A 14,457-nucleotide genomic window follows, 5' to 3' on the forward strand; every position below is an offset into this window, starting at 1 on the left:
GATTTCGGATGCGGTTTCCCGCGGGTTTTTTTACCGCGGGTGCGGTAATCTTTGAGGACATGCGGAATTTTCACAAGAAAATTCCATTTCCCAGTGCGCACAGAGCCTAACGGATTGCGTTATTTTGTACGATCTGTAGCATTCGTTGTGCCACTTTATGCAACGCATCCGTTGCATGCGTCACACAACGCAATGTTACGGATCCCGTCCAACGCAAGTGTGAAATTAGACACTATATATTTGTTGGACACATTTGCAGGAATTTGTCGCTCTTGTACCGGATATCTGCACTGTAAAATCACGCTGCTAATAAAGCTTATTGAAACGGACAAACTGTAAAGCTGAGTACGAATGTCTGCACCAATCCCGGCAGCTTCTATTACACACGTGACTGCTCACATGCCCGTGTCTCGCGTCAGTTCCTGCCACAACAGTATAGTCCGAAGGTTTAGAGCCGCAGTATGGACTCACGCAGCAGGTAGATTGGATTATGGGTGCGCGGCGCCGAGCCCAACCTATGTGTCCATTGCCGGGCTCCATTGTGTTCTGCTGGTCACTGCCCACCCTGTGTGTCCTGCGGAACTCCGTAGTCTCCTGGCGGGTAATGACCATCCTGTATGTCCTCTGCGGGGCTCCGTAGTCTACTGGCGGTTATTGCCCACCCTGTATGATGTCCTCTGCGGTGCTCCGTAGCTTGCCTGTCACTGCCACCCTGTATGTCCTCTGCGGCGCTCCGTAGCTTGCCTGTCACTGCCACCCTGTATGTCCTCTGCGGCGCTCCGTAGCTTGCCTGTCACTGCCACCCTGTATGTCCTCTGCGGCGCTCCGTAGCTTGCCTGTCACTGCCACCCTGTATGTCCTCTGCGGCGCTCCGTAGCTTGCCTGTCACTGCCACCCTGTATGTTCTCTGCGGCGCTCCGTAGTAGTCTCCTGCCGGAAGTCTTCACTACTGATGGTCTCAGACATGAGACCTAATAACATATCTGTTCATTGCACGCTGTTATTCTGTGTTATCAGCCATTCATGCAGGGGTCAGGATGACTAGCGAGTCAATTTCTCATTGGTCACAGCCTTGTATCACGTGCACACAGCTCAGCCGCAGGTTCAGTGCCCACTGCTGAGTGCTGCATGTGGGGGCCGCGGCGGGTAATTGCTCTGAAGGGGATCTCCATTGTTGTAAAATGATGGTAAATTGCTGGGATATGCAGGACTGGTGGAGGAGGAACATATGAGACCCCATTAACCCTGAGAATGACGGTGACGCAGTGTCTCTAGTTTCCCCTCGCACAGCACCCCCCTGACCGCTTGGTTGGTCGCAGCACTGCAGACAGTCGCACTGAATTGGCTACAATGCAGTTCTCTGCATCACCTAGCGGTGGAGATAGGGGCCAAGAAGTTAGAGCTATGATGTAAGAATGTAACGCTATAGGGATAGACAAGAATTTTATGGGATAGAAAACCATTTTTAAAAAGGCTTTTCCATTACTGCAGCGGGGGCCCTGGCAAGTGGCAGCAAAAACACCTCTTTAGACTTTTGTAGTAAATTGATGGGTTCTCAATTAAAGGGACTCTGTCAGCTCAGAGTAACTGTTCAATCCCAGTACAGGTGCTCATGCATCATAGTGGCCAAACATTTAAAGGAACCAGTCAGGTATCATATACACCCAGAACCAAGAGCGGTTCTGGGTGCATATTGCAAATCCCTGTCTAACGGTCCCGGCATAGTAGAATAGATAGAGATCTTTAGAAAAGGTATTTCTAAAGATCCTTTATGATATGCTAATGAGGGCAGGGACTAGTCACAAGGGCAATATTTCCCTTGGCTAGTTGACACCTGTGGTCGTGCTAACATAATGAATGCGAAATGTCAGAGGTATAGCTCTGCTGCCACTGTGCCTGACGCTGGATTTTGGCTCAGTGTACATGATCAGGAGTGCCCAGACTTTCAGTCATGCGCACTAAGCAGCCGGGTGTATGCGTCTCGACTGGAAACTGGTGTAGTGCGCGTAACCAAAAGTCTGGGGATGTTCTCATCATGCGCACTGAGCCAAAAACCAGCAGTGGCAGCAAAGAGGTGAGCTAGACCTTGCCTCTGATGCTGCGCATTCATTAGCACGCACACAGGGGTCTGATTACATGCTAAGGGTGCCAATTAGGCAAGGGAACTAGCGTCCTTGCAACTAGTCCCTTTCCTCATTAGCCTATTATAAAGGATCTTTAGGAATACTTTTTTCTAAAGATCTCTTTATCTATGCTTCTACATACAGGGACAGTTAGGCAGAGATTAGGAATATGCACCCATATGCACTCTTGGTTCATGGTGTATACAGGACCTGACGGGTTCCCTTTAAATCCATCTTTCCACCTGCTTGTTTTCCATCTATCTCCACCTGCCCCTTTTCTTTGATTGACAGCTTTGGCTTCATAGAGGCAGAAAAGAGCGGATATAGAAAACCAGCAGGTGGGAAGGTGCATATAATTGATTAACCCCGCTATGGTGCACCGAGCGCCTGTTCTTGGATTGAACAGTCATTCTGTTCTGATAGCATCCACTTAATTCATTCTGCAGCCAGCAATTCACAGAGCAAGGCCTCTTTCACACATCCATGCAAAACACACACGTTTTGCACAGTCCGTGGTGTAGGTGTGTGCGTGTGTTCATGTGTGTGTTCTGTCAGTGTGCTATCCGTGTGACATCTGCATAGCACACACAGCATGAACTTCTGTACTTGCCTGTTCGTTGTGCTGTGTCCACCGCTGCTGCTGCTTCCGGGCCGATATGACGTGAATATGCATGAGCATAATGAGCGGGGGTTGAAAGCACGTGGCAGCAGCACTAGAGACATCAGTGGTGGAGACAGGTGAGTACAAAAAAGCATTTTATTTTCCAGACACGTGGTTTTCTCCGGTACATGTCACATGGATCACACCCGTGCTGCCGGAGAAAAACAGACACATGTATGCTCCACACTTTAACATGGTCCATGTGAAAACACGCAATGATTCTAATGGGTCTACGTGTGTCCGTGTCTTTGGTATGTGTGAAGGGGGCCCAACGCAGACTATAATGAGCATAACCTTTCATTAAACCAATTGTAAAAATGAGTTTTATCCCCCAATTATAAATAGTATTTAAGGGGTTCTCTAAGAATGAGATAAAATGGCATGCCTGGTATAATTCACACTGCATGCCTGGCCTAGTCACGTGTTAATATGGGCTGCAGACTGAAGACATATAGCTCCCAAGAACTACGTGTCAACTCACGAGCTATATTTCACCTACCTCAGTCAGTTGCCGACTATAATGTGTGAAGAAATATTTTAACCCATGATGTGCTTCATGAGATGATCTCCAGCCTCAACCTCCTCCTCAATCAGTCTGGCAGCTTCATACCAGGATTGCAGAGAATGACTGCCATGTAATTGGAAAATATAAACATGGGAGAATGCTCCTGGAAATCCAGGGAAATAACCTTATTGTGCTCTGCAAGGAAGAGCTACAGTATATTTTCCACATGTGACACATTGACTGAGGTATGTGTTATATAGCACTTGTCAGTTGACACACAGGTCTCAGGACCTGTATCTCTTCAGTCTGCAGCCCATACTGACATGACTAGGACAAGCTGCATTTTTTTAATTTTATCAGGGATGCTATTTTATCTCATTCTCGAACAACCTCATTAGGTAAAAAAAAAAAAACAAACCCTCAAAACCTGAAAGTGGACAATCCCTATACATTTACATCCTCTCCAGTAGTTTTCCTTTAGAGATTACCACAGAACACCAATATACAGTATCTACTTGTGGGAGCCCATTAATGGGGTGCCGACATGGGACTGCTGGATTCCTGTAGTGGTTTCCTGTCGTTTTTGTTGCAGATTTCGGTGTACATTATGATGCCGATGTGCTGCTGCTTTCACATCGATAATCACAAAGGGGGAAAGCCGTGGTGAATATCTTCAGCATAGAGTGACATTTTTTAAATAGAAAATCTTCACCACAGGTCACTTTCTGACATTTATCGTTCCTTTGGGAGACCCAGACCATGGGTGTTTAGCTTCTGCCTCCGGAGGACACACAAAGTACTACACTTAAAAGTGTAGCTCCTCCCTCTGAGCTTATACACCCCCTGGTAGCCAGTCCTAGCCAGTTTATTGCTTTTTGTCAGGAGGCATACATCCACACATGCATTCTCATCTGATTTGTTTGACTTTTGGAAAGAGTTTGAAGAAAAGCGGGTCCATGTCTGGACTCCCGGCATGTCCCTTCTCACCCCACTGTGTCGGCGGTGTTGTTAAGGTTGATTTACAAGGCTGCAGCCTTACATGCCGCGCTCCTTCACCATCCCTTCTGGGCTCTGGCTTGAAGTGGGAGCCAGCACGGTCTCCATGCCTGGCAGGAGTCCGGTCTCCATCCACAGCCCCTTGAGGATTCTGTTGGACCGGAGCACTCATCCCCAGGGACATGGCCCTGCGTCTCAGCAGCTAAGTACCTGAGACGTTTATGTTGGGGGTCCCGGTTCTTTATTGTAAGGGGAGAGTATGCTGTATGTGATTGTTTTAACTTTTCTGGCGGGTTCTCTAGCTTTTGCCTGAGAACCGCGCCAATGGTGCCTGCTTGTCGGCCTCGCCGCTTAAATTTAGGCCCTGGCTTCGCCGGAGGCCTAGTTTCATTTTCCTGCCCTCGCATGTCACTCATGCAGAGGGACAGGTTCGGCTCCTCCCGGGGCCGTTCTACACAGGGGAGGGACACTCCCCACTGCTGGGGCGTCCCTCCTTCCCTGCAGGTCTCTATAGCCCTCCAGTTCCCGCTCTTTTATAGGAACGTCCTCTTCTCAGGCAGAGTTCACTCTGCTCTGGGACATCCTGCATTCTGCATCTCTGCTGAGGTGCTGCGACTGGGGGACCGGGCTTCGGGATCTGGAGGGCACACAACACCGCGCTCAGCGGTCTGGTAAGCCACAGCCGGTCTCCGGTTGTGGACCTCTGTATATTCTCCCTGGGGTTCATTCTCTGCAAAGCCCCCACTCCAGCAGCATGTCTCACAGAAGGAGCAAGGCTCCAAAGCTTTATTCTGCATGCACTGCATGTAAGCTCCTGCTTTAAACCAAAAAAGAGGATACAGATCCATATCATAACTTTATAGTGCTTTTTACAGCAGGTCTCACTGAAAAATGCATATACCCCAACAAGAGGAGAGCGCTGTTCCCAATAGGGTCACAATAATGTATCAAACACATTTATAAATATATAGTTTTTATTATATCTAAATATCATATTTTATATTTCAAGAGAATAACAATACATAGAGTGCTGGTGCTCACAGAGAATTAAAAAACCCCTACCCCATAAAAACATCCAGAACCAAACTGGTGCGTTGTGGAACCAATATAATCAATAAATATATATAGCTGGGTATCAAAAATTCATGGAGAACCCCCAATTACCACTCACAGCATACATAAAGTGCTAGTGCATTCACATCATAATGTAGACCGCCAATCAAAGCCCAGAACCAATGGTTTGAATAGCAACAGAATTAAATATTAAATATTCTATAACACAAATATGTCACCATATAGTTGCAGTTCAAATCATTCATAGAGTAAAGAACTTTTAGCCACATGTCTGGGTAACCATTACAGTTACCGTTATAGCTGGAGGGTAAAGCGGAGGAGAAAAGTAATTGTAATACAGATTGGTGAACCACAACGCCCAGCACCTCGACGCGCGTTTCGCCTCTCGCTTCGTCAGGAGGTGCTGGGGTAGCTGCGGGGTCACCCATTTGTATTGTGAAGCCCACCTGAAATCCATTATGGTGCACGCCGCGCGAAGGAGTCCGCGTCATCCATCTCAGTCGGCGTCCCAGAGGAGATCCTGCGCATGTGCAAGGAAAACTCCCTCTATTGGGCGCCGGCCGGGAAGGGGAGGCAGACTCCGACGCGCAGAGCGCGCTCTGACATCAGTGCAGTTTTGTAGCCATATTAAGGAAGGGCAAAAGTAATGGCAACCATAACGAGCAGGTATAACGGAAGGTAAAGACAGCAGAGCCACATTTAGTAACATTAACATGATCATATATATATATATATAAAGAAATCCCCATATACCAGGATAGAGATATAGTTTGGTCAGTATAGGAGATCCTGATATGTGCATGTAAGGTAAAGTAAGATCTACATAGTATAAAGAACATACACATATGTATATATCATGTTAAATTACAAGATCTATCACATAAGAACAATTTCAACCAGATCCCAATCCTCAGTCTCTATCCATATTGAGAGTGATGATTTTCACATAGTCATTTTTCATGCTCTGCGATATTTAGTCCATATAGTCCATATATATACTTCATCCCATCAGGTGCTCCATATGGATGCATAACGAATTCTATGTAAAAAAGACATATATGTATAATGATATTAGTGAGTGACCATGCAGATTAAAAGATGAGATAGTCGGCAGCAAGCAAAATGTCAAAAACCTAACCCTCATAACTAATCCTCTATTCTAATCCTACATCAACCGAACCACCAAAATACAAAGGACCATACCCACAAAAAGCGGAGAGAGCAGGGCGGAAGACAAGGGGGCTTATTGGGCAGATCACGTAATGGAGAGATTTCGTCACAAGAATGGCTTGAAGGATATGAAATCATTCAGACCATTCGGTTTTTCAGTCTCCAACACTGTGATCCACCTAAGCTCTTTTTGTGCGAGAATCCTCTTAGGGTCACCCCCCTAGGGCTGAAGTAGATCCTGTCAATGCCTCGAAATTTAAGGAGGCGCCAGTTGCAATTATGGCTTTCCTTGAAATGCTTAGGGATGTTTTTTAGCATTTCAATTTCCTCTAATTTAACAATCTTGGCAGCCTTCTTAATGTCCCTAATGTGCTCAAGGATCCTCACCCTCAATTCACGAGAGGTGAGGCCCACGTAGATGAGCCCACAGGGACATTTAGCCCAATAGACCACATAGGTCGTCCTACAATTGATACTGTGAACTATCTTAAACTCCCTATCATTGGCAGAGTTGTGAAAGGTAGTTGCCCTTTCCATCTGTAGGCAGGCCCCACAATCCCCACAACTAGAGGAACCCCATCTGGGTCCCCTGGTTTTCTCCAAAAAATTAGAGGGCGGGGGTATATAATGGCTTTTCACCATTATGTCCTTGAGGGTCTTGGATCTCCGCGGGGTAATGGAGGGTCCCGTAGAAGTCTGACTTACAGACGAAACGGCCGTCGTCCTGTGGAGGGACTCGCATCCAAGCCACCTCCCGCATTTTTACCTGCACCTATGGAGAAAATCGTCTAAATAAAAGAAATTGTTTGGCATAGCAGCTGTTTGCGGTCGATTTTTCGTCTCCCTGCTGTTGGATCCCCTAGCTGTCTGCTACCGACCAGCACGCTGCGCCTGAAACCAGCGCCACATGATAACCATCAGCACGTGAGCCACTGAACCAAAAGGTAAATTGAGGGCAGGCAGTGCAGGACTTGTTCTCGTTTGGCTGCATAAATCAAAGCAGGGTGAGCAGGAGATCAATCAGATATCTGTCCAATGTTGTGGTGTTCAAAAAGAAATCCACTGCCCTCAAACCATCATCATGTGCAATAGATGTGTACAAAGACTCCAAGTCTGCAGTCAGCATTATGGAGTCTCCATCCAGATGTAGACCCTGCAGACGAACCAAGAAATCCGTGGAGTCTCTTATGTACGAGGGAAGATCGAACATAAGGGGCTTCAAATAGTGATCCAGGAAATTGCAAACAGGTTCACAAAGACCATTAATCCCTGACACAATTGGTCTGCCCGGGGGATTCTCTATGTCTTTGTGGACTTTTGCAGAAAATATATTGTAGGTGTCATGGGGAGTCTATTAATCAGACCATCAAATATTGACTGTGGTATAATATTATCATCCAAAGCTTTTTTCAGGATGATTTCAAGTTCACACAGGAATGATACAGTCGGGTTATTCTGTAGTCTACGGTAACATGTGCGATCATTCAACTGTTTGAATGCCTCGCGTTCATATTTTACCGTAGGCCAGACCACGACATTGCCCCCCTTGTCGGCCTGCTTCACCACAATATCCTTCATCCCAGAGAGTTCCTCAATTACTCTGCGTTGATTCTGGTTCAAGTTGTCATATGATCTCGTTTCTGGCAATTTACGCAGCTCCTGAATGACCAACTTATTGAAGAGTTCTATTGTGGGGCAGGACGACAAGGGGGGAAGGCCGTGGATTATTTCTGACTTGTTCGAGGGCCAAGCCCTGGAACTAAAAAAACGGTTAAGAAAGAGATCTTATAATGATCAGGCCATTCAACGTGGCTATGATAGGGCTAGAACAACATCAAGGGATGACCTGTTACGACCAGCTGCAAGAAAAATAGACAACCAGGGGAGACTGATAACACCGTACCATTCTACATGGTTAGAAATGAAACAGGTGATTGAGAGATATTGGCCTATACTTTTGTTAGACAGGGATCTGAAGTCTGTCCTGTCGGATAGACCCTCCATTACCCCGCGGAGATCCAAGACCCTCAAGGACATAATGGTGAAAAGCCATTATATACCCCCGCCCTCTAATTTTTTGGAGAAAACCAGGGGACCCAGATGGGGTTCCTCTAGTTGTGGGGATTGTGGGGCCTGCCTACAGATGGAAAGGGCAACTACCTTTCACAACTCTGCCAATGATAGGGAGTTTAAGATATTTCACAGTATCAATTGTAGGACGACCTATGTGGTCTATTGGGCTAAATGTCCCTGTGGGCTCATCTACGTGGGCCTCACCTCTCGTGAATTGAGGGTTAGGATCCTTGAGCACATTAGGGACATTAAGAAGGCTGCCAAGATTGTTAAATTAGAGGAAATTGAAATGCTAAAAAACATCCCTAAGCATTTCAAGGAAAGCCATAATTGCAACTGGCGCCTCCTTAAATTTCGAGGCATTGACAGGATCTACTTCAGCTCTAGGGGGGTGACCCTAAGAGGATTCTCGCACAAAAAGAGGTTAGGTGGATCACAGTGTTGGAGACTGAAAAACCGAATGGTCTGAATGATTTCATATCCTTCAAGCCATTCTTGTGACGAAATCTCTCCATTACGTGATCTGCCCAATAAGCCCCCTTGTCTTCCGCCCTGCTCTCTCCGCTTTTTGTGGGTATGGTCCTTTGTATTTTGGTGGTTCGGTTGATGTAGCATTAGAATAGAGGATTAGTTATGAGGGTTAGGTTTTTGACATTTTGCTTGCTGCCGACTATCTCATCTTTTAATCTGCATGGTCACTCACTAATATCATTATACATATATGCAGGGCCGTATTTGCCACTAGGCACCCGTGGTCCCATGCCTAGGGCGGCACGTTGCGGGGGGCGGCAGTTTCTGGCAGCAAAAAAAAAAAAAAAAAAATTTATATACATTTTTTTTTTTTTTTTTTACATCCCCGCCCCCCATCCCTCCCTCCGTTACACTCGGCTGTGTTCGGGAGGGGACGGGGGGTGAGAGGGAGGGGAGGCGCACTTCTGTCTATTTAAATACATGGCGGGCGCCAGGCATGGTGAGCTGATTAACCCCGGAAGTTCCATCGCCTGCACTTCCGGGGTCAGAGGCGTGCGGGCGCGACAATCAGCTCACTGCCCCGTGCTGCAGCGTCCAATGCTGCAGATGACACACGCCGCGGAGGAGGACGCGTCTGAAGCTGGAGCCAGCCAGAAGAGGAGCCAGCCAGAGCAGGACGGCGGGCACCGGAGCAGGTTAGGCAGAGGCAGAGCCTAGAATGTATGGGCTCCTTACAGGTTAGTTGATGATCGTTGCGATGCCTCTTTTTGTCCACTATAATCATGCAAGGGGAGGCTGGGCAGAGAAAGAGGCTGAGGCTGGGGGGAGGCTGGGAAGAGAGAGAGAGGCTGAGGCTGGGGGGAGGCTGGGAAGAGAGAGAGGCTGAGGCTGGGGGGAGGCTGGGAAGAGAGGCTGAGTCTGGGGGGAGAGAGGCTGAGGCTGGGGGAGAGGGAGGCTGGGGGAGAGGGAGGCTGGGGGAGAGAGAGGCTGGGGCTGGGAGGAGAGAGAGGCTGGGGCTGGGAGGAGAGGCTGGGGCTGGGGGGAGAGAGAGAGGCTGGGGCTGGGGGGAGAGAGAGGCTGGGGGGAGAGAGAGGCTGGGGGGAGAGAGGCTGAGGCTGGGGGGAGAGAGGCTAAGGCTGGGGGGGAGGCTGGGGAGAGAGGCTGAGAGGAGAGAGGCTGATGCTGGGGGAGGCTGGGGGGAGAGAGAGGCTGAGGCTGGGGGGGAGGCTGGGGAGAGAGAGAGAGAGAGAGGCTGAGGCTGGGGAGGAGAGAGGCAGATGCTGGGGGAGGCTGGGAGGAGAGAGACTGATTCTGGGGGAGGCTGATGCTGGGGGAGGCTGGGAGGGGGAGGGTTGGAGGAGGGAAGTTGATGCTGAGGGAGGCTGGGAGGAGGGAGGCTGATGCTGAGGGAGGCTGGGAGGAGGGAGTCTGATGCTGGGGGAGGCTGGGAGGAGGGAGGCTGATGCTGGGGGAGGCTGGGAGGAGGGAGGCTGAGGCTGGGAGGAGGGAGGCTGAGGCTGGGGGAGGCTGATGCTGAGGGAGGCTGATACTGGGGGAGGCTGGGAGGGGGAGGGTGAGGCTTGGAGGAGGGAAGCTGAGGGAGGCTGATGCTGGGAGGAGGGAGGCTGATGCTGGGGGAGGCTAGGAGGAGGGAGGCTGATGCTGGGAGGAGGGAGGCTGATGCTGGGGGAGGCTAGGAGGAGGGAGGCTGATGCTGGGAGGAGGGAGGCTGATGCTGGGGGAGGCTAGGAGGAGGGAGGCTGATGCTGGGAGGAGGGAGGCTGATGCTGGGGGAGGCTAGGAGGAGGGAGGCTGATGCTGGGAGGAGGGAGGCTGATGCTGGGGGAGGCTAGGAGGAGGGAGGCTGATGCTGCTGGGAGGAGGGAGGCTGATGCTGGGGGAGGCTGGGAGGAGGGAGGCTGATGCTGAGGGAGGCTGATGCTGAGGGAGGCTGATGCTGGGGGAGGCTGGGAGGAGGGAGGCTGATGCTGGGGGAGCCTGGAAAGAGGGAGGCTGATGCTGGGGGAGGCTGGGAAGAGGGAGGCTGATGCTGGGAAGAGGGAGGCTGATGCTGGGAGGAGGGAGGCTGATACTGGGGGAAGCTGGGAGCAGGGAGGCTGATGCTGGGGGAGGCTGGGAGGAGAGAGGCTGATGCTGGGGGAGGCTGGGAGGGGGAGGAGGGAGGCTGATGCTCTGGGAGGCTGATGCTGGGGGAGGCTTGGAGGAGGGGGGCTGGGAGGAGGGAGGCTGATGCTGGGGGAGGCTGGGAGGAGGGAGGCTGATGCTGGGGGAGGCTGGGAGGAGGGAGGCTGATGCTGGGGGAGGCTGGGAGGAGGGAGGCTGATGCTGGGAGGAAGGAGGCTGATGCTGGGAGCAGGGAGGCTGATGCTGGGGGAGGCTGGGAGGAGAGAGGCTGATGCTGGAGGAGGCTCATGCTGGGGGAGGCTGGGAGGAGAGAGGCTGATGCTGGAGGAGGCTCATGCTGGGGGAGGATGAGAGGAGAGAGGCTGATGCTGGGGTAAGCTGGGAGCAGGGAGGCTGATGCTGAGGGAGGCTGGGGGGAGAGAGGCTGATGCTGGGGGAGGCTGGGGGGAGAGAGGCTGATGCTGGGGGAGAGGCTGCTGCTGGAGGCAGGGGGAGAGAGGCTGCTGCTGGGGGAATGGAAGAGAGGGGCCAATGCTAGATAGAGATGACAAGGGTTAAGGGATAGAGCAATGACAATATCGATGGGGGGGGGAGTGTAAGGACTCAGAATAAGAGGGGGGCAGCATTGGGAGCTCATTATGGAGAAGGGGCAGCATGTGTGGGCTCAGTATGGAGTGGAACAATGTAGGGGAGTCAATATAAAGAGTGGGGTAGTGTGTGTGTGTGTGTGTGTGTGTGTGTGTCAGCATAAGCGCTAGTGTGGTGGTCTTAGTATGATGAGTGGGGCAGCATGGAGATGTCATTATGGAAAAGAGGAAGGCAGCATTAGGAGCTCATGGAGAGGGGCAGCATGCACGGGACACTGTGAGGAGGGGGCAGCATGCACGGGACATTGTGAGGAGGGGGCAGCATGCATGGGACATTGTGAGGAGGGGCAGCATGCATCGGACACTGTCAGGAGGGGGCAGCATGCATGGGACATTGTGAGGAGGGGGCAGTATGCATGGGACATTGTGAGGAGGGGGCAGCATGCATGGGACATTGTGAGGAGGGGGCAGCATGCATGGGACATTGTGAGGAGGGGGCAGCATGCATGGGACATTGTGAGGAGGGGGCAGCATGCATGGGACACTGTGAGGAGGGGGCAGCATGCATGGGACACTGTGAGGAGGGGGCAGCATGCATGGGACACTGTGAGGAGGAGGCAGCATGCATGGGACATTGTGAGGAGGGGGCAGCATGCATGGGACATTGTGAGGAGGGGGCAGCATGCATGGGACATTGTGAGGAGGGGGCAGCATGCATGGGACATTGTGAGGAGGGGGCAGCATGCATGGGACACTGTGAGGAGGGGGCAGTATGCATGGGACATTGTGAGGAGGGGGCAGTATGCATGGGACATTGTGAGGAGGGGGCAGTATGCATGGGACATTGTGAGGAGGGGGCAGCATGCATTGGACATTGTGAGGAGGGGGCAGCAGCATGCATGGGACATTGTGAGGAGGGGGCAGTATGCATGGGACATTGTGAGGAGGGGGCAGTATGCATGGGACATTGTGAGGAGGGGGCAGCATGCATGGGACATTGTGAGGAGGGGGCAGCAGCATGCATGGGACATTGTGAGGAGGGGGCAGCATGATGTGAGGACAATGTGCAGATCATATTTCATAATTGAGGAAGGTGTGGTGGGTATAATTTATAAGGGAGGGCAGTGTGTAGTTTATTAGGGGCAGTGTGACAGTCACAGTATATAAGTGGGGACGGTGTGGTGGGAATATTTTATACTCATGCTATGTTTTGATGTGCCTGTGGTGATCCCCATTGGAGGGGTTAGTGCCCTTCATTTCTCATTGATACTTTTTCAAGTGTTTTACAGAGTAGATCTGCCTTAAACAGATGTCGTGTGCGAAAACTCAGTTTTACGTTGTCACTAAGGGGCGCGACCACTTAAAGTGCCTAGGGCAGCATGAAGGCAAAATACAGCCCTGCATATATGTCTTTTTTACATAGAATTCGTTATGCATCCATATGGAGCACCTGATGGGATGAAGTATATATATGGACTAAATATCGCAGAGCATGAAAAATGACTATGTGAAAATCATCACTCTCAATATGGATAGAGACTGAGGATTGGGATCTGGTTGAAATTGTTCTTATGTGATAGATCTTGTAATTTAACATGATATATACATATGTGTATGTTCTTTATACTATGTAGATCTTACTTTACCTTACATGCACATATCAGGATCTCCTATACTGACCAAACTATATCTCTATCCTGGTATATGGGGATTTCTTTATATATATATATATATATGATCATGTTAATGTTACTAAATGTGGCTCTGCTGTCTTTACCTTCCGTTATACCTGCTCGTTATGGTTGCCATTACTTTTGCCCTTAATATGGCTACAAGGCTGCACTGATGTCAGAGCGCGCTCTGCGCGTCGGAGTCTGCCTCCCCTTCCCGGCCGGCGCCCAATAGAGGGAGTTTTCCTTGCGCATGCGCAGGATCTCCTCTGGGACGCCGACTGAGATGGATGACGCGGACTCCTTCGCGCGGCGTGCGCCATAATGGATTTCAGGTGGGCTTCACAATACAAATGGGTGACCCCGCAGCTACCCCAGCACCTCCTGACGAAGCGAGAGGCGAAACGCGCGTCGAGGTGCTGGGCGTTGTGGTTCACCAATCTGGATTACAATTACTTTTCTCCGCTTTACCCTCCAGCTATAACTGTAACTGTAATGGTTACCCAGGCATGTGGCTAAAAGTTCTTTACTCTATGAATGATTTGAACTGCAACTATATGGTGACATATTTATGTTATAGAATATTTAATATTTAATTCTGTTGCTATTCAAACCATTGGTTCTGGGCTTTGATTGGCGGTCTACATTATGATGTGAATGCACTAGCACTTTATGTATGCTGTGAGTGGTAATTGGGGGTTCTCCATGAATTTTTGATACCCAGCTATATATATTTATTGATTATATTGGTTCCACAACGCACCAGTTTGGTTCTGGATGTTTTTATGGGGTAGGGGTTTTTTAATTCTCTGTGAGCACCAGCACTCTATGTATTGTTATTCTCTTGAAATATAAAATATGATATTTAGATATAATAAAAACTATATATTTATAAATGTGTTTGATACATTATTGTGACCCTATTGGGAACAGCGCTCTCCTCTTGTTGGGGTATATGTAAGCTCCTGCTGCCTGAGCCGAG

At 49.9% G+C, this 14,457-nt stretch overlaps 1 protein-coding gene across 1 annotated transcript in view; it reads left to right on the forward strand.

Annotated features, from left to right (window-relative positions):
• Positions 1–387: 387 nt before the first annotated feature.
• Positions 388–14,457, forward strand: part of TMEM230 (transmembrane protein 230) — a 28,297-nt gene continuing 14,227 nt past the window's right edge. Inside the window, exon 1 of the mRNA XM_075342922.1 lies at positions 388–478. The gene's annotated coding sequence lies outside the window, so the exon portion shown is untranslated. The remainder of the gene's footprint in view (positions 479–14,457) is intronic.

This window comes from Anomaloglossus baeobatrachus, chromosome 4, assembly GCF_048569485.1.
Source record: "Anomaloglossus baeobatrachus isolate aAnoBae1 chromosome 4, aAnoBae1.hap1, whole genome shotgun sequence".
Classification (NCBI taxonomy): Eukaryota; Metazoa; Chordata; class Amphibia; order Anura; family Aromobatidae; genus Anomaloglossus; species Anomaloglossus baeobatrachus.